Genomic DNA, 19,862 nt, shown 5'->3' with positions numbered 1-19,862 from the left:
CTCCGGTTTCCTCCCACAGTCCAAAGATGTGCAGGTTAGGTGGATTGGCCATGATAAATTGCCCTTATTGTCCAAAATTGCCCTTAGTGTTGGGTGGGGTTACTGGGTTATGGGAATCGGGTGGAGGTGTGGACCTTGGGTAGGGTGCTCTTTCCAAGAGCCGGTGCAGTCTCGATGGGCCGAATGGCCTCCTTCTGCACTGTAAAATTCTATGAAGGTTTTACACTGTTAGTACACATGGCGCAGTTGCGATGTGATCCTTAAGTCCTCTGGAGAATGCATCCTCCACAATCAACTAATTGAAACGTGGACTGCAACTGGATTACTATAAGATGATTCCTGATTGTAAGAAGTTCACAAGCAATGAGCAGCTGAAATCTGCACTTAGAATTCTGGTGAAGACTGTTCTTCAAAGTGGCTTGGGAAATATGAAATGAAATGAAAATTGCTTATTGTCACAAGTAGGCTTCAAATGAAGTTACTGTGAAAAGCACCTAGTCGCCACATTCCGGCGCCTGTTCGAGGAGGCTGGTACGGGAATCGAACTATGCTGCTGGCCTGCCTTGGTCTGCTTTCACAGCCAGCGATTTAGCCCTGTGCTAAACAGCCCCTGCGCTGTTATTACCACATTTTGGTTTATTCCCCCGCACCGCCCCCCCCCCCCCCCCCCCCCCACCGATTTAAAAATAAATTGCTTGTATTTTTTACATAGTGTACAGAACATGTAAAATCAACCTGAGTCAGCTTCCTAAAATGAATAGTCGTTTAGCACATTGCCAACCATGTGGTGCTTTGAATCAACATATGCTGCTTCCTGACATAATTGGTGCAGTTTTCATACCACGAGTTGGAGCTTTGAAGATAAACACCTCCAAAGTAATCCCAACCTCCACCACCTCCTCCCCCACAACTGGAACTCGTGGCAAAATAACAAATGAACATTTTGGAATGTTCTGCAACTGCTTACAAAAATGAACCCTAATGATTTGCATGTGGCCCGATTTCAGAGAACCACTGGGGAATGTGGAACTTGCAATGAACCCGCCAGCCTTTTAAACCTAGCATTGAGAGACCCTTGGTAAATTAGATGCCAAGTACTCAATATCCTCAGTTGAAGCATTCCTGGGGGGAAACTCTAGCCAGGCTTGGTCTCGGTGTCATCAATTGATTCACCATCGATAATCACTGAGTTGTCATGGGCTCCATATGGATCATGGCAGCTGTGAAAATGGGCTCTGGTTTGCTGTTGAGAGGTCAGAGATTCGCTGTGCCACATTAAGAAGTAATTTCAACAAAATCTCCAAAGATTTTATCCGTGTATTTTTTGCGGCAATTAACTCCCTTCTGAAGACAAGGCTAGTCGGGGACCAATTCCTTGCCCATTCAGTAGAGCAGGGTTCTTCAAACTGCGGACAGGTGTCGGGTGGGTTACGGAGCGCCCAGTGGCCGTGACCGGCTTACAAATGGAGAATGCCGGCCGCGATCGTCTTTTAAATGGAACGATGCAGTCTTCCGGCCAGAAGCAGCGGCAGAGAACAGGTCACGTGCCCGGCATGTACATTGATGTCACACACCCTGTATGTCTGTGCTTTGGATGCAAAATCACAGAGGAGAGATTCCTCCATTTTCTAGCAAGGCAACAGGACAATGAAGAACTGAAGGTGGACTGTTTTGTTGTGAGGAAGAGAGGACCAGAGACACAAACAGGTCAGATCTCAGAACGGAATCTTCTGGAGAAAGCTGCTCAGGAAAGTTCATGGCTGGACAAAGCAGTGCTAATGTTAGCTCTGTACTTGGTGATTCCTCCGACTAAACCCATTAAATGCTCTTTATGTCTGAATTATTTTGTGCTTGTGTCAGATGGCGTGAATGGTATGATGTGTTTAGATCTTGGGCACCTTTGGGCCGAGACAGCTCATCTTGCGAAGTCCTCATTGGAAGATTTAACTGCAAACATGCTGCTGCTCTTCTAGGTCACTAAGTAAATTCACTAATGAAGTCTTTGAAAGTGCATCATACATCTGGTGAAGAGGAAGAGATTTATTTAGTGATCTTCAAGAGCTGCATGTTTGCAGCAAATTCTAAAATCCCTCTGCTGAGAACCCGTCCCCTGGGATGATTCCCCACTCTGAATCCTGATTGGTGGCCCAGGCCTGGCGACCCTTAATCTGCTGTGTTGCCCTGAAAGGGACAATCACCATACACGTTGTGGGTTCACTTATTGAACGTGGGATCACTTATATAGGGGCATTAATCTTGAAGACACTGGAGCTGCAGAGCTGTGCATGTGTGCTGTGCTTAAAGCAAAAGCAAAACTGAAGCAGGATTGAATGACACACTTCCTTTCTAGTGAATGGCATGCTGCTATTCCTTAAAGCATATTACAGCAGACATCTGAAGATATAATGAGGTAGATTTTATCGCCTTCATCGTGCCACAGCACTGTGGGTTGAATTTATATGGTGCACTACTAGATGCTTTTAAGAGGAAGCTATAAGTACATGAGGGAGAGAGGAATAAATAATGCTGATAGATTTAGAAGGAGTAGGATAGGAGGAGGTTCTTGCGTCGCATAATTGCTGGCATGGACTACTGGGGAAAATGGACCTGTTTTCATGCTTTAGATGTTTCATATTTCTATGTAATACCAGTCTATGGCTACCTAACTTGTTATTTGAAGTCACCCACTCTGCTATTAAAACAAATGGATAATATATATCTACTAAAACAATGGAGATGTAAATTTCAAATATGTATATTAAGCCTTGTGACATTTGCAAGATGTGATTTAACTTCAGGGAATATTTTTACCATGCTCTGTGGTAAATTGTAATTCTCAGTCAGGAAAGTGAACCTTCACTCTATTAGAAATATTGCATGATTTTTTTAATTTAATTCCGAAAACATTCAGTGGCATTCAAGTGCTCAGGCTGTCCTGGACTTTCCTTTTTTAAATAATAGTTTCCATTCGTCTCGTAGGATCCTCGGCCCTCTATTAGAAATATTGCATGATTTTTTAAATTTAATTCCAAAAACATTCAGTGGCATTCAAGTGCTCAGGCTGTCCTGGACTTTCCTTTTTTAAATAATAGTTTCCATTCGTCTCGTAGGATCCTCGGCCCTTGGCTGCTCATGTCTGCGTTATTGCTGTACTCGTCTGCTATACTCAACCAATGCCAAAATCCAAAACCTACAATTTGAAGTTCATCCTCCCCACACAAGCTCAGTAATCAGAGGAGAAGCAAATGAAGTCATGCATGATTTATGCCAATATGAAGAAATTAAATCTGGCATTGATGCAAGTGCCCCGATCATACGAGAAATGATATGTGGCCCAGGTATTTGTAATTAGTCACACCCCACATTTTTTTTCAAACATTGGTCGTCCCTTGGTCTTCCCTGCTGCCATCAGACTTTTGAATGGACCTACCTCATATTAAGTTGATCCTTTCTCTACGCCTTGCTATAACTGTAACATTATATTCTGCAGTCTCTCTTTCCTTCCTTATGTACGGTATGCAAGAAACAATACTTTTCACTGTATACTAATACATGTGACAATAATAAATCAAATCAAATCAAATCAAATCGAAATCCAGTGAAATAGTTCTGAAAAATGAAAATCGCTTATTATCACCAGTAGGCTTCAAATGAAGTTACTGTGAAAAGCCCCTAGTCGCCACATTCCTGTGCCTGTTCACGGAGGCTGGTACGGGAATTAAACCGTGCTGCTGGCCTGCCTTGGTCTGCTTTCAAAGCCAGCTCTTTAGCCCTGTGCTGAACCAGCCCCCCTCACATCATTCTCACATCATTGACGCAAAGTCAGAGAGAAGACAGGGAAAGCCCTCTGCAAAGACTCTGTATATTTGATAACGTCTTAAATCCAATTTGACTCTTCTTCAAAAATCCGAATTCTTATTAGCCTCGAAATTTTAACTCCCGTTTCCCTCTCCACAGATGCTTCCAGGCTGGTTCGGTTTTTCCAGCATTTTCCGTTTTCATTTCAGATTTCCAACATCTGCAGTAGTAGCACTTAGTGTAGCACAGGCTTGCTGACCAAGTCAAGTCTAGATCCCAATGCTGAGGATAAGTAGCTGCATTTTTCCTGCTACTTGAAGGCAACGTTGTTTGATGTGCAACATCCAGACCGAGTCGGTCAGGTTCCGCAGACATGTATCCCGTGTGGTGGAGGCTGTACGCATGGGGCTCGGATTGGTCGTGCGCCGCGGTCGGCTGCGAATTAGCCTACATCCTAGAAAGAGAGAAACTCAAATTCTTCATGGGTAAGATAAGTATTTTGAGGGAGAGAATTTGTTGGCCTTTATGCCGTGTTGACTGCTGAGCCATTTTTAAGATCTGGCTGAGTTGTATCTGCCATTTAATGTGTAATTTCTAGTTCACAATCGTTTGGAATTTGCCGATTAATTCAAGCTTGTGTTTTGTGAATTCTGGATGTTAGAGTATGGCAGGTCAACAAAAATAATGGTCTATATTCCCGTTTGGATGGGCAGGATTCTCCTTTACCTAAAGGCGATTTCCTAAATGGCGATTGGGCAGAGAATCCCTTTATACGATGGAATCGGGGGGGCGGTGCCTGTTTTCGCACGCTCTGGCCCCTCCCAAACAGCATCATCGAGGAGCACGCTGCACGCCATTGGGACGGCCTCAGGACGTCACCTGAAGGTTCTCCCCCGATGCTTCGTCCCCGATGGGGGGTTCCCGGCCGTGCAGTTGACTCATGGTCTCAGCGATCGGGAGCCCGGGGTGGTGGCTGCGGACTGTGCCCAGCGCCGCCACAATCAGGCGTGAGCCGTGCTGCTGGCCGGAGGGGCTTCGGCGAGGGCTGGAAGGACTGGTGGGGGGTGGCGAGGGGGTGTCCAGGTCGGGTCCGGACACGGCCGGCGCCATGTTGTAAGGCGCGACCGCTGCAGGTCATCGCCGTGCACATGCGCGGCCACAGACCTGGCAATTCTCCGGCTGTTTTTGTCGTGGAGGCCGGGCATTTTATGTGGCCTTGCAAATCTATGCATGGCGGAGATTACAAAGGATTGCCTCGGCAATCAAGCTATTGAGCCACCCACTCTAAATACCGGGTGGTTGAGCCCCTCCCAAACCAATTCTGCCCCCCTTCCCCCACAGTACAAGGGTGACCCGACGATGCCCCCATCCGAACCCCCACCAGAGATGCCCCATTACTTCCTCTTTTTCTCTGCGGAAAGCAGTTAACTGCTTTTGATGGTCCAAGAGCTGTCAATCATAGCTAGATGCTTATGACCATTGCGGTAGGTTGAACAGCAGGATATCTGAGATCCATTCAAGCGTGAAGAGAAATTAAATTCAACAATCCAGACAGCTGTCAGTCACAGCCTAACAAAACCAATTTCGCATTGATGTGAATACTTGCCTTGCAGATTAAAGATTTGAAGGGGTTTAAACCCAGCTGATGTGATTTTCACTTTCTCAGAATTTACAGGTGCTGTTTTCTCTGCCTGAGTCAGCAGGTTTGGGCACAGGTGAGTGTTAAAGCAGTCATTTTTTTTTACTGTCTCTGTCTGGACAGCTTTTTAGCTTCCAGGCAGGTGTCTCTGTAGCAGGAGGAGTGGGGGGGTCTCTGCTGGGGGGTTTCTGTGATGCAGGTCTCTGCTGTTCTCTACTTTGGGGGGTCACTGGTTGTAGGGTCTGGTGTGGGGGGTGGGGTGGGCAGGATTTGCATTGTGGGGGAGGCCCTCCGATGAACTTTGGAGGCAACCCCCTTGAGGAATTGCCCCTTGGCCCACCATGAGGTGGGTTACGCTGGCACATAACTGCACTAAATCGTACCCATGTGAGTCCCGGCCCAGAGGACCAGAGGCTTGTAGAGGCTGGTGCCCAGCCCATTCGACGCATGCAAATGGGTCAGTTTGACCTATTTGCATCCTCTCGCTGGCACAAAGTGCAAATCTCCATACTGCCAACAGTGGGGAACCGGAGCATCGGAATGGGCACCGATCCCGTTTTTTGACGGCGCTGGATTCTCCGCCGCACAGGAACACATCATCCGGCGGGGAAAAATCAAGCCCAATATTTGGGGCTTGCTTTGTTTGACTCTTGTCTCATTCTTCTGTTTTACAGCATCACATTTTGTGGTTTATATAAACGTAAAGTACTCCAGATGCTAGGAATCTGGGGCGTCATTCTCCGACGGCGGGAGTCTCCGTTTTGCCGGCGCCCGGGGGTTTCCCGACGGCGTGGGGCTGCCCCACAATGGGAAACCCCATTGACCGGCCGGTGTTACGTAGACTCCCGCCGGCCGGTCGGGGCAGAAATGTGGCGGGGCGGGTAGGAGAATTTCGCCCCTGAAATCAAACAGAAAATGCTGAAAAAAACTTTGCAGTGTTATGGCCCAGGGTTTAGAGAACCCCAAAGTGTAGCATGGAGTTCACCTGACCCACAATTTTTAATAGATTGAGGTATGGGGAGCACACGGCCCACTCTACAGGTATGGTACAGCAGAAATGGAAAAGTATTTTTTAAAGCGAAACAATGTTTATTCTATGAACTCAAGTTAACCTTTTTAAACCATACAGTGAACATCTTAGCAACCATTAATTCAAATACAACCCCCAAAGAATACAACACTAAATAATCCTTAATAACTTCCCAAATAACATCCAGAAGACTTAAAACACTTTTTGCCAGAAGCACATCAGGTTAAAGTCACTACTGTTATTAGTTTTAAATCACCAGGATCCATTTACAGTCTTTTGGTTGCAGAGAGAGACTCTAATACACCTTCTGGCTGTGACTGCAGCTATCCAGCTCTGAAAACGAAACTAAAACACATCCTGCAGCAAACAGCCTAAAACGAAAGTAAAAAGCTGACAGACAGCCCAGCTCCACCCACACTCTGACATCACTGATAAACACCCATTTCTTAAAGGTACTTTCACATGACAGCAGGTCAAGCAGCATCAGTGAAGAGAGAATCATAGTCAACGTTTTGAGTCCATATGACTCTTCTTCGGATTGTTGTAGCATTATTCTTTTTGTAAATAATTGGATTTCTGATGCAAGATCAAAGCAGCTTCACTGTACAAATGGTGATGGCCTCATACTATGCAGCAGACTTGCCTAGTATGGAAACAATATTTTAGCTAAATGTAAACATGCTGGAAGAAGTGCATTTTCCCAGAGGAATCATTGGATAGAGATCAGAAAGCGGAATAATTGCCGATCTTATCTTCTCCTGAGGCACATGGTGATGTGACTGTTGTATTTACCCAAACGTTCCCTTGGGTGAGATTACCTTACTCAGCAGATATGAGGAACTGAAAACAGGGCTTTTGCTCTGTGTTTTGCGAATCCAGATGGTGTCACAGAATTGTTACGGCGCACAAGGAGGCTATTTGGCCGATCGTTGCTGCATCAGCTCTCCAAAAGAGCATCACGACTTCGTGCCATTCCCCTACATTTTCCCTGGACCTCTGCACATTGTTTCAATTCGAATAATCATCTCATGCATTCTCGAATACCTCGATTGAAGCAGGCAGTGCGTTCCAGAGCGAAATCACTCGCTGTGTGAAAACGTTTTTTCTCACATCATGTTTGCTTCTTTTGCAAATCACTTCAAATCTGAGCCCATTCGTTCTTGATCCTTTTATGAGGGGGCAGGGTTTCCCTCTGGCTACTCGGTCCAGCTCCCACTCATGATTTTGAACATCTCTATCAAATCTGCTCTTAATCTTCTGCTCTCCAAGGAGAACACTCCCAACCACTCCAATCTAGCCTCATAACTGATGTTTCTCATCCCTGGGACCAATCTTGTAAACCTCTTTTGCGCTGTGACTTTATCCATTCGGCCTCAGGTGGAACTCCAGCACAAATGTACATATCTACACGTTTACTAAGTGAGTTATTATTACGATCCCGGACCAGATCCCAACAGTGGCTAAGAGACTGGACAGAAACCCCAATAGTTTCTGTTAATTCTGTAAGACTAAGAGGAAAGATACCTCGCTCCATGAGTGATTTTATGACAAAAAATATTAACCTTTATTAGTGTCACAAGTAGCCTCACATTAACACTGCAATGAAGTTACTGTGAAAAATAATGTGAAAATAGAGATGTGGGGCGGGATTCGTCCAGCCCTGGGCCGGGCCAGAGAATCCACGCGACTGGGCCACGCCGCCCTGACACTGGCACGCGATCCTCCGCAGGGCGAAGAATCGGTGCCATTGGCGCCGGCGTGGTTGGCACGGTCGCGTAGATTCTCTGGCCCATGCACCCCCCCCCACAATTCTCCAGCCCGGATGGGCCAAGTGGCCGTAAGAACAAAACCGAGTACCGCCAGCGCCGTTCTAACCTGCCCTGAGCCGGCGGGACCTCGCCGTTGAAGGGACAGGTGGCGGCCAGTGGGGGAGGAGGAGGGGGTCTGACCCCAGGGTAGCCTCTGATGTGGCCAGGCCTGCGATCGGGGCCCACCGATCGGTGGACCAGCCTCTGCGCATGTGTGCGCCGGCACCACTGCGCATGCGCGGATCCCGCGGCACACAGTTTCGCCGGGATCGGCAGCTGGAGCGGCGCAAACTGCTCCTGCGCCACGCTGGCCCCCTGTAGGGGCCAGAATTACTCCTGGCAGCGGCCCGTTCACGCCGTCGTAAAACGCGATGGCGTTTACGACAGCGTGGACACTCTGCCGCGGGATGGGGGAATCCCTCATATGTTAAAACAATCTAACTCACAATTAAAATATCTTTATCATCACACCAGAAAATTGCTTACAACTACTCCTTAAACAATGCTAATCAGTGAATATACTAACCCTTAACTGTTATTTTTATTCCCACTTAAACAAAAAAAAATCTCAGCTCTCAATCCACTGTTAAATATAATAAGCACTCAGGATTACCTGCTTTACAGAGATGTCTGGATACTCTACTTTGGGAAAGAGAGATCTTTTGACACTGCTTTAAAGACCTGGAGCGGGATTCTCTGATCCCCCGCCGGGTCGGAGAATCACCGAGGGGCGGCTTGAATCCCGCCCCCGCTGGCTGCCGAATTCCCCGGCATGAAAATTCGGCGGGGGCGGGAATCGCGCCGGTCGGCGGGCCACCCCCGGTGATTCTCCGAAGTCCCGCTGCTGTCATGCCAGTCCAGCCAACGTGAATCAAACCACCTACCTTACCGGCGGGACTGGCGGCGCGGGCGGGCTCCGGGGTCCTGGGGGGGCGCAGGGTGATCTGGCCCGGGGGGTTCCCCCCACGGCACAGGCCCACCTTGGCCAAAGCCCCACGATGGCCAATGCAGAAGTGACACCGCCCCCTGCGCATGCCCGGGGATGACATCAGCCATCCGGCGCAGTCTCTTCAGCCCCGGCTGGCGTGGCGCCTAAGGCCTTTCCCGCCAGCCGGCGGCATGCCAACCACTCCGGCGCGGCCTAGCCCCTCAAGGTGAGGGGTTGGCCCCTAAAAGTGCGGAGAAATCCACACCTTTGGGGTGGCCCGACGCCGGAGTGGATCCCGCTCTCCATCCAGCCGTGTAGGAGAGAATTCGGGCCCAGAATCCTGTCAGAACCATGCAGAAACTCTGGCTGTATTTCTTCCGAAGCTATTTCAGCTCATCTCCACCTTACACTTTTCTGAACTGCTTGGAAAGAAAGCTGCAAATCCATCTACAGACCTATCTTTTAACTGAACTGAGATGCTTGACTTCTGCTCATATTTCCAACTAACACTCGACCAACACTGCTATTCTGCAAAATGCCTGATTACTTATGTGATATCCTGCACAGGACTTAAGGGGTGGAAATGATTATCTTCCCCATGGTTCTCACAGAGTACGTGCCCCTCTGCTGAGGGGTAGGGGGTCTCCATTTAGCATTGTATAATAGGTTGGTCAGTAAGGAACCAACCAGAAAGAGACCCGGTCAAAATCTGCCGGGAAGTGTATATACCATAACTGTAAATAAATCAAAGTTCTTGATTTTGCTCGGTGTGGACTCCCCATGTCCTTGTAAAACCTCAACTCCTCCCGGTAATTACATCATTTTACCAAGCAGAAACCTAATTAACTCCACGGGGAATCTCCTTCATCCAAACAACATTCCATTCGCCCAAATGTTTTACGGTGCTTTAACTGCTCCCAAAATCTTTCAACCCAGGGTTCTTCAAAACACTACTTTTAATCCTTACTGCACCAAATACCTATAATATAACATTTCTGAAATTCCTACATTCATCACAGTGCTCACTTGATTTGTAATGTTATATTTCTTATGGCCACTGTCATTTCTTCACTGTTAAAAAAATACATTTTTACTTGTCGATAAATAATTTCAAAATTCAATGTTTGGGAATTTCAGGACATATGCTTTGGTAATCGTATTAATAGAATCATAGAATCCCTAAAGTGCAGAAGGAGGCCATTCGGCCCATCGAGTCTGCACCGACCTTCTGAAGAAGCACTCTAACCTAGGCCCACTGCTCCCGCCCTATCCCCACAACCCCACCTAATCTTGAGACACTAAGGGGCAATTTAGCAAGGCCAATCCACCTAACCTGCACATCGTTGGACTGTGAGAGGACACCAGAGCACCCGGAGGAAACCCGCACAGACACGGGGAGAAGTGCAAACTCCACACAGGCAGTCACCCAAGATCAGAATTGAACCTGAGTCCCTGGTGCTGTGAGGCAGCAGTGCTAACCACTGTGCCACTGTTCCGTTTGTTCTTCAATAAAAATGTAAAACTAGTGGTCTTATCCGACACAGACAAATGGCCTGTGATTCAATATAGTCAGGGGGAAAGTGCGGACAGTGGATTTCAAATGAATAAAGAGGCAGAATCTTTTGAATACTGGAACAATCTTGAGGGGCTACATGGTCTGCTCTTCTTTCTTCTTTATTTTACAGTTACTTAATAAGCTCCATTTTTTAAAGTATGGTGCTGTGGGATTTTATCCTTTTACCCATTGTCCTTCAATAATAATCATAGTTAGTGTCACAAGTAGGCTTACGTTAACACTGCAATGAAGTTACTGTTAAAATCCCCTAGTTGCCACACTCCGGCGCCTGTTTGGGTGCACGGAGGGAGAATTCAGAATGTCCAATTCACCTAACAAGCACGTCTTTCGGGATTTGTGGGAGGAAACCGGAGCACCCGGAGGAAACCCACGCAGACACAGGGAGAACGTGCAGGCTCCACACAGATTCCCAGAGGGAATCGAACCTGGGACCCCGGTGCTGTGAAGCAACAGTGCTAACCACTGTGCCACCATGCTGCCCTAGGGGCATAGACACTCAGTGATCTGGCTCAACAACGATGAAAGTGACAGATCCAGGATCCTCAAAGTCGGTGATTAATACCTACTCACAAATCTAACTGCGCAGTCTTCCTTATACAATTAAAAACGGAAAGACTGTTTAACACCAAGATATAATCATTCTCATTGGAATATTATGCTGATTTAAATATTGGTTTCGTTCCAATGATAAATATTTACCAATTGTCAAATTTGGCTTAATAGTCAAATACGCACACATGCATATTCCTTGGAATCCAGTAGGACATAATTCAAATATTTGTCTAAAAGTACCAAAGCCAATGTCAGCTTTTTGGTGCATTGTTGGAGACCTAGAAATGTGCCCATCGTGCACTTTTAAAAATAATTGAATCCATGTGCTTTGAGTCACTGTATGAAATTGAGGTAATTCCATTAACTTTAAAAATACTAGGCGTCAAAATAGCTCATAATAGCTCAAGAGGGGAACCACATTTACCATCAAGCTGACTATGAGTCCCAAACTTTTTTTCTTGTGCAATATATATCCAAGAGAAACCTTTCCCTGGCTTTTTTTCTTGTGCAATATATATCCAAGAGAAACCTTTCCCTGGCTGAACAATTTGAGGCTCACTGGTATTACTGTTTGCCTGGAACTTGTCATGCTATTTGCAAACTGTGTGACGGGGATAGCTACGGCTGTGTCAATAGAATAATTTAGTTTGTAAATTGCTCTGCATGGTGGAAATGAGCTTCGGAGTTGGTGTCCTTGGTGTTGGTTTGCTTTTGTTTGTGTGCGTATTTTCAGTCAATTAGTGCCATTATCTGGGCTGTCAGTTACTGTTGTTAATCTCTTCTCTGGCTTTGGTTCCTTTTTGTTACACAAAGCAATTTATATTAAAGATCACCTCTCATTATGGAGGAGCGCGCTTGTGAACAGAGACTTCTATCCTGGTGCAGCACACTCACTCACTCTCTCCCACACTCAATCACTCAGTCACAGTGAATGTGGGGAAGAGAGTTAGTGAGTGTGGGCGAGAATGTGAGCGATTGTGGGCGAGAGAGTGTGTAAGTGTGGGGGAGAGAGTTAGTGAGTGTGGGGGAGAATGTGAGCAAGTGTGGACGAGAGAGTGAGTGAGTGTGGGGGAAACAGTGAGTGAGTGAGAGTGTAAATTTATTTTTTTAAATGTTAGCGAGGTCAACCTGTAAACCCGGAGCTGGGTACCGCTCAATTATTCAAAAGAAAGGTTTCTTTATTACCAGCTGGTCTCTGGAGAAAATATTGGGCGGGATTCTCCCGCAATTGGCGGGATGGTCCGATGCCGGCGGCAAGAACGACGCGAACCACTCCGTCATTGGGCCAACCGGAAGTTGCGGAATCCTCCGCACTTCCGGGGGCTAGGCCGGCAGTGGAGGTTTTGGCGCCCCGCCAAACGGCGGCAAAGGGCGGCGAGTTGATGCATGCGCAGAACCGCCGGCGTGGTTCCGTGCATGCGCAGACCGGCTGGCGTGTTCCTGTGCATGCGCAGGGGGGTTCTTCTCCGCGTTGGCCGTGGCGGAGCCCTACAGACGCCGGCGCGGAAAGAAGGAGTGCCCCCACGGCACAGGCCCGCCCGCAGATCGGTGGGCCCCGATCGCAGGCAGTCCACCGTGGGGGCCTCCTCGGGGCCGGATCCCCCCGCGCCCCCCCCCCCCCGAGGACTCCACCAGACGGCCTACCAGCCAGGTCCCGCCATGTGGGATCATGTCCATTTCACACCGGTGGGACTGGCCAGGAACTGACGGGCGCTCGGCCCATCGGGGCCCGGAGAATTGCCGGGGGGGGGGCTACTGCCAACGTCCCCTGACCGGCGTGGCGTAAACCCCGCCCCTGCCCAAAAACCAGCGCTGGAGAATACGGCAGCTGGCGTTGGAGCGGCGGGCGGGATTCACGCCAACCCCCAGGGGTTCTCCGACCCAGCGGGGGGTCGGGGAATCCTGCCCATTGTTTCAATAGGGGTATGAATGAATGTTGTAGTGTGCGGACAGCAGTAAAACAAGACAATAAAAAGGAAAATATGTCGACATTGCTTCCAATTGATAACTTCCGCAAAACAGCCAGGGAAATTGTGAGCAGGGGAAATTCAGTTTATTTTTTAATTTATTCATCTGTGGGATGTGGGCATCGCTGACTGAGCCAGCATTTATTGCCCATTCCTGAGGAAAGAGACAATCACATCGCTGCGTGGGTCTGGAGTCACATGTAGGCCAGACCAGGAAGGACGACAGATTTCCTTCCCTGATGAATATTAGTGAACCAGATGGGTTTTACGACAATCAGCATTGGTTTTATGGGTCGGGATTCTCCCCTACCCGGCGGGGCGGGGGGTTCCGGCGTAATGGAGTGGCGGGAACCACTCCGGCGTTGGGCCATCCCAAAGGTGCGGAACCGCACCTTTAGGGGCCAAGCCCTCACCTTGAGGGGCTAGGCCTGTGCCGGAGTGGTTTCCGCTCCGCCGGCTGGCGGGAAAGGCCTTTGGCCGGCGCCGAAAGGTCTTCACCGGGCGACGCATGCGCGGGAGCATCAGTGGCTGCTGACATCATCCCCGCGCATGCACAGGGGAGGGGGTCTCTTCCGCCTCCGCCATAGTGAAGACCATGACGAAGGCGGAAGAAAAAGAGTGCCCCCACGGCACAGGCCCGCCCGCGGATCGGTGGGCCCCGATCGCGGGCCAGGCCACCGTGGGGGCACCCCCCGGGGCCAGATTTCCCCACACCCCCCCCCCCCCCCCAGGACTCCGGAGCCTGCCCGCGCTGCCTTGTCCCGCCGGTAAGGTAGGTGGTTTAATCCACGCCGGCAGGAGAGGGTTGACAGTGGCGGGACTTCGGCCCATTGCGGGCCGGAGAATCGCCAGGGGTGGGCCTGCCGACCGGCGCGGTGCGATTCCCGCGCCCGCCAACAGGCGCGGCGCGATTACCGCCCCCGCCGAATCTCTGGTGGCGGAGAATTCGGGACACGGCGGGGGCGGGATTCACGCCAGCCTCCGGCGATTCTCCAACCCGGTGGGGGGTCGGAGAATCGCGCCCATGGTCATTATTAGACTTTTAATTCCAGATTTTTATTGAATTAAAATTTCACCATCAGCAGTGGCGGTATTCGGACCTGGATCTCCAGACCATTATCCTGGGTCTCTGGATTACTAGTCCAGTGACAATACCACTATGTCACTGCCTCCCCACTTTGCATCCACGCTCACGTTTTAACTAAAAATGGCCAGAGGGATTTTGCTGATTCTTCCTCCTCCAGTGAAAGGATGTCAGTAAATAAATGATGCGCAGAAAAGGAAATTCGGAAACCGTAGTGAATGGAAATAAACGATAAACTTGAACTTAAGAAGCTGAGCTCAATTTTACACGTATGGGCAACAATTCTCCTCAGTGAACAATGTAGAGTGGGATTATTTATCCTCTCTCACCTTGTTCCTTCCTGTCACTGATGGCTCACTGCACCTCTGTTTGAAGCTGTGGATGACGGGATCAGAGCCAGGACACAGTGATGGTCTGTGGAGAGTTAACATGACACCTCAGCTGCAGCAGAAGTCAAAGCAGACTCTCAGTTCCCTCCTGTTTGTTCATCTGCTGTGCCAGGGGAGGTCTGACAGGAACCAGAACGGCACTGGGGAGAAAGGTCAATCTGCTTCATGAAAAGTTCAGCATGGAATCTCGCCACTAACTCAATTCTTCTCAGTCACCTGTCCTAAAATAGATGGCGCAGCATTCATTCGCCACAGGGAAGGCAAGGAGCATATTTGTGGGTCAGGCTGATCATAGTATCATTCCTAATATTAGCCGTGACAGTTTGGAATGCATCACGGATGCCTGATAAGCTTGTTGAAAAGACACCATACTATCTTGTTATCAATGTCTGCACAGTGTCTTACGTGATCACCATACCAGACTGCGCAGCATGGCTCACTTTATAAATATCAACGTTCTCTGTCTCATGCTGTTTATTTTGGGTCTGCTTGGGTTTATTAGCTGCCTTCTGTGTTTCTGTTTTCAGCTTCTGCACTTGGCATCATTGAGATTTAGTTGCGGAGATTCACAAGACTGTGAAGACTCTCTCACCATGTGGTTGTCAAGTGTGTGCACGGAGCAGCTGCATTTTGTGAGGTGTCCCCAAGTGGCCCGGTTCTTTGTTCCTGCTCCGTGTCTCGAAACCTCTAGGGTGTCTGCAATCACTCATTTCGCTTCTGAACGTAACCTGTTTTGACCAGAGGTGTCAACACAGAGCAAATCCTAGCCGTGAAAGTTTGTGCAGAGTGTCAATTGCTTCCCGAAGCATCGCCTGGTGCCAGAAATCGAAATGTGAGTAAAAGCAGCAAGTTGCATTGATCAGACAGGATCCGGCCCGTTAGTACTTTACAAATCATTATTCTGCTATCATTGTGGTGTCACCCATGGCTCAACTGGTTACAGACCCTTCTCTGAGTCAGAAACTGGGGGGGGGGGCTGCCATTCCCAATCCCAGAAACTGCAGTACAAAACTCCAGGCTGTCAATTAGCTGCAGACCTATGGGAGTGCTGCACTGTCAGAGGTGCCTTCATTCAAGTGGGATGTTAACGGCACAGTGGTTAGCCCTGCTGCCTCACAGCGCCAGGGACTCGGGTTAGATTCTGGCCTCGGGTGTGGAGTTTGCACATTCTCCCCGTGTTTGCGTGGGTTTCCTCCGGGGGCTCCAGTTTCCTGCCACATTCCAAAGATGCGCAGCTTAAGTGGATTGGCCATGACAAATGTGCAGGGTTACAGGGATAGGGGGGAAGTGGGCCTCGGTATTGCTCTTTCATAATTTTGGTGCAGACTAGATGGGCCAAATCTGCACTGTTGGAATTGTGTAAACAATAGGTTAAGCCAAAGCCCAGTCTGCCTCTCAGATGGATGTAGAAGATGCCATGTTCTGAGATAGTCTTTCTGTCTGTGGACTCTAGATGTGATACTCGGTTAGTAGGCAAACTGTGTCATACTCAAGTATCTGCTTGTTTATCAGTACTACATCTAAGCAGGTTACAGAGTATGCATGTTTCTCCTGGGCATAGTGTTCCAAACTCTCTCTCCCTTGAAGAAGAGAAAGAAAGAGAGTCGAACAAATGGCAGACTAGTGTCAGCGGTACATCATCATCCACGTCATATATTAACATCCCATCTGTTAACCCTTTATACTACATTTCGAAGGTTAGCAGAAATCCTCCCAATTTCCTGCCAAATATTTATCCCTCAAACAATGTTAAAAATAGTATGTTCATTACCTCATTGCGGTTTGGGCTGATGGGCAGCATGGTAGCACAGTGGTTAGCACTGTTGCTTCACAGCACCAGGGTCTCAGGTTTGATTCCCGGCTTGGGTCACTGTCTGTGCTGAGTCTGCACATTCTCCCCGTGTCTGCGTGGGTTTCCTCCCCGTGCTCCAGCTTCTTCCCACAAGTCCCGAAAGACGTGCTGTTAGGTAATTTGGACATTCTGAATTCTCCCTCTGTGTACCTTAACAGACGTCGGAAAGTGGCGACTAGGGGGTTTTCACAGTAACTTCATTGCAGTGTTAATGTAAGCCTACTTGTGACAATAAAGATTTTTTTTTAAATTGCCACAAAATTACAGCAGCGGCTATGCCCAAAAGTATTTCATTGGCTGTTGTTGTAAAACACTTTGAGGCACTGAGTTTCTGAAAGGTGCTATGGAAATGCAAGACCTTTTTTCCCCCCTTTTTTTTGATGCAGCTGCTGTGAATCTCTCATTTCCTCAGTTACTGTTGGCGCAGCCAAATTATATCTCCTGGTGACTACAGAGGTGCCTGTGAACAGAGCTCGTGTGCAAGTACCGGTGTAAAGATCTGCCAGCCGATAACAATATAAAGCCGTGTTTTCCCAAGCACTGGAAAATAATCTGGGTTTGACCGAGGAGAGAGTATCGGCTCGGTGCAAGATAAATCAAGCTGGCATTTCTGTTAACAATAGGGGAGCCATTCCAGATCTCTGCCATCCTGCACCTGGCAAGCAGCAACACAAGGTCACCCATCTGCCCAGTGAGCCACAGCTGGTCCAAGAGGAACTGGGAGGAAATGGAGACATAAACAAAGCCGGTAATTTTGGTGAAAAAGTATTTGTTTTTACAGAATCACAGAAGATTTGCCATTAACAGTAAAGGCAACCATCACAGTTCTTAACTTATGACCACTTTATAAGCTCAAAATCTGGGACTGTTTTTGAAATTACAAATAACACCAAGACTGGGTGGAACGTATCTGGGGAACTGGCAGTGGGAAGTAGGAAACCCGAAGGCCCAAGTTGAGGAAGGTAGAAGACAAAGTCTTGTTTCAGTTATTGGTTATTATTGAATGCACTCTTTTTTCCATCACTTAACTATGTTTGGAGTTTTATCTGAAGGAGCTTGCATAGTCTTAGTGTACGTGGGTGTCCATTACTGAGGCCTGGATTTCGTGGAAGGTCGTGAAATTTTGAGTAACAATCGACTCAAGGTTCTGAATCTTCCAATCGGCGGCAACGAAGAGCAGATTTTTGCTGCACTACAAGATTCTCCCAGTCCGAGCTGTCTTCACGATTCCATGGCCTGAGATTTTCGTCCGTCGGGCGGGACAGCAGGCGCGAAATGCGCTTTCAGTCGCGATGGGCCCCGCAACGCGATTTCACGCTGATTGGCCAATTGACGGGCTGGGGCAAGTTCAGCGCAAGCGTGAAGAGGTCAGTCACCGAGAAAAGGGCGGGGGAGGGTGTGGTGGTTGTGGGCTAGTGCTTCGAATATGTTCCCTCATAGGGAGAGCCGTTGCAGAACTGTCTCAGGGAGCTGCAGACCTGGGAAAAAATTAATTCCGGTGGAAAAGCCCTGCAAACGGTGTCTAGGCAGCACGTTCAAGCACAAACCTAGGTTCCCAGGCATCCTATTTTATTTCAGCCTTGACATTTCATCGCACTCTGGATCCAGGCTGCACCTGGTCAGTCAGTCCGCTCACCAGCTATGAAAGTAGACTGGCCATTGACAATTGCTTTCAATTGGCTCCCGTAATGGGATAAATCGTCTGCTTGATGGTTGGCAGGCGCGATTCTGACTCACGCGCATGCCCGCTGACCACAGAAAGGCGCGATGAAATCGGCATGCGCGCCTGACAGCTTCTCATGCTATTTCACACACCTCAGGTTCGAGTGCGCGCCCAGCTGAGCACCATCGAATTCTGGTCCACGTTTTGGAAACAGCCCAGAAACAAAACCTGAACTGCGTGGGGGGGGGGAAAGAAATTAATTGCAATGCGACAACAAGTTGATTGAATATTTATTGCTGGCATATACATTAAAATAGTGAATTGCATTAAAATACACTTTGCGGGGGGGGGGGGGGGGGGAGAGTGTTGGAGTGTTCAGTTCAAAAACATGAAAATTCAAGAGGAATGAAGACAAAATTGTGTTTGGTTCAGGGGTTAACTGGCACTGACGGCCTTGTCTGCTGTCACAAAAGTCGAACTTCAGATGTGTGAGTAATGATTGTCAGGGGCACCAATCTATGTGGCCCTCAGACAGATAGGTTATACAGGCTCCATCAATCAACTCATAAATATTGTGAGCCGTTTTGGACCCCGTATCTAAGGAAGGATGTGCTGGCCTTGGAAAGGGTCCAGAGGAGGTTCACAAGAATGATCTCTGGAATGAAGGACTTGTCATATGAGGAGCTGTTGAGGACTCTGGGTCTCTATTCGTTGGAGTTTAGAAGAATGAGGGGGGATCTTATTGAAACTTACAGGATGCTGCGAGGCCTGGATAGAGCGGACATGGAGAGGATGTTTGCAATAGGAAAAACTACATCCAGAGGGCACAACCTCAGACTAAAGGGACCATCCTTTAAAACAGAGATGAGGAGGAATTTCTTCAGCCAGTGGTTGGTGAATCTGTGCAACTCTTTGCCGCAGAAGGCTGAGGAGGCCAAATCACTGAGTGTCTTTAAGACAGAGATAGATAGGTCCTCGATTAATAAGCGGATCAGGGGTTATGGGGAGAAAGCAGGAGAATGGGGATGAGAAAATGTCAGCCATGATTGAATGGCGGAGCAGACTCGATGGGCCGAGTGGCCTAATTCTGCTCCTATGTCTGATGGTCTTATAAATGGACATTGCTGCCTTGGGGTAATGTAGCTCCCAGTAGTGTTTGTGAATTGTTATAACCCCCATGGGGACACCATTATTGATCTCCCTGTGGGACCCGTGGCGTACGAGCTTACCAGATAGGGAGCAGAGGCCACCCAGCTGGAGTTCGTGACAGACGACACATAAAAGCCGGCCGAGCAAGGCCTGGTGTGGTTAGTCTCAGAGCAAGGACTAGAGTGGGAGATAGTTACTGCTCTGGGCAGAATGTTGTACATAGTTCAATGAACCCATGTTCCACTACCACTGGCTTCCTCAAGTTACAAAACAAATTAACAACGGGATCAATTGAAGCCTGTGTTTACATAGCGCCGTATTCAGGTTATGTTTTAGGGTTTCTTTACTCCAGATACTTTTTCTCAGATTCTGCATATTTGACCAATCACGTGTGTGAGTTCCTTCAAATCCAAGTGCGCTTTTACCT

General features: G+C 48.4%; 1 long non-coding RNA gene across 1 annotated transcript in view; it reads right to left on the bottom strand.

The window, feature by feature from the left end:
- Positions 1-19,862, bottom strand: part of LOC140398213 (uncharacterized) — a 114,481-nt gene that overhangs the window by 60,208 nt on the left and 34,411 nt on the right. The window contains exon 3 of the long non-coding RNA XR_011937437.1: positions 14,712-14,911. This is a non-coding gene — a long non-coding RNA (uncharacterized lncRNA). The remainder of the gene's footprint in view (positions 1-14,711; positions 14,912-19,862) is intronic.

This window comes from Scyliorhinus torazame, chromosome 21 (assembly GCF_047496885.1).
Source record: "Scyliorhinus torazame isolate Kashiwa2021f chromosome 21, sScyTor2.1, whole genome shotgun sequence".
NCBI classification, from domain to species: Eukaryota; Metazoa; Chordata; class Chondrichthyes; order Carcharhiniformes; family Scyliorhinidae; genus Scyliorhinus; species Scyliorhinus torazame.
This window is presented reverse-complemented; position numbering and strand designations above follow the sequence as displayed.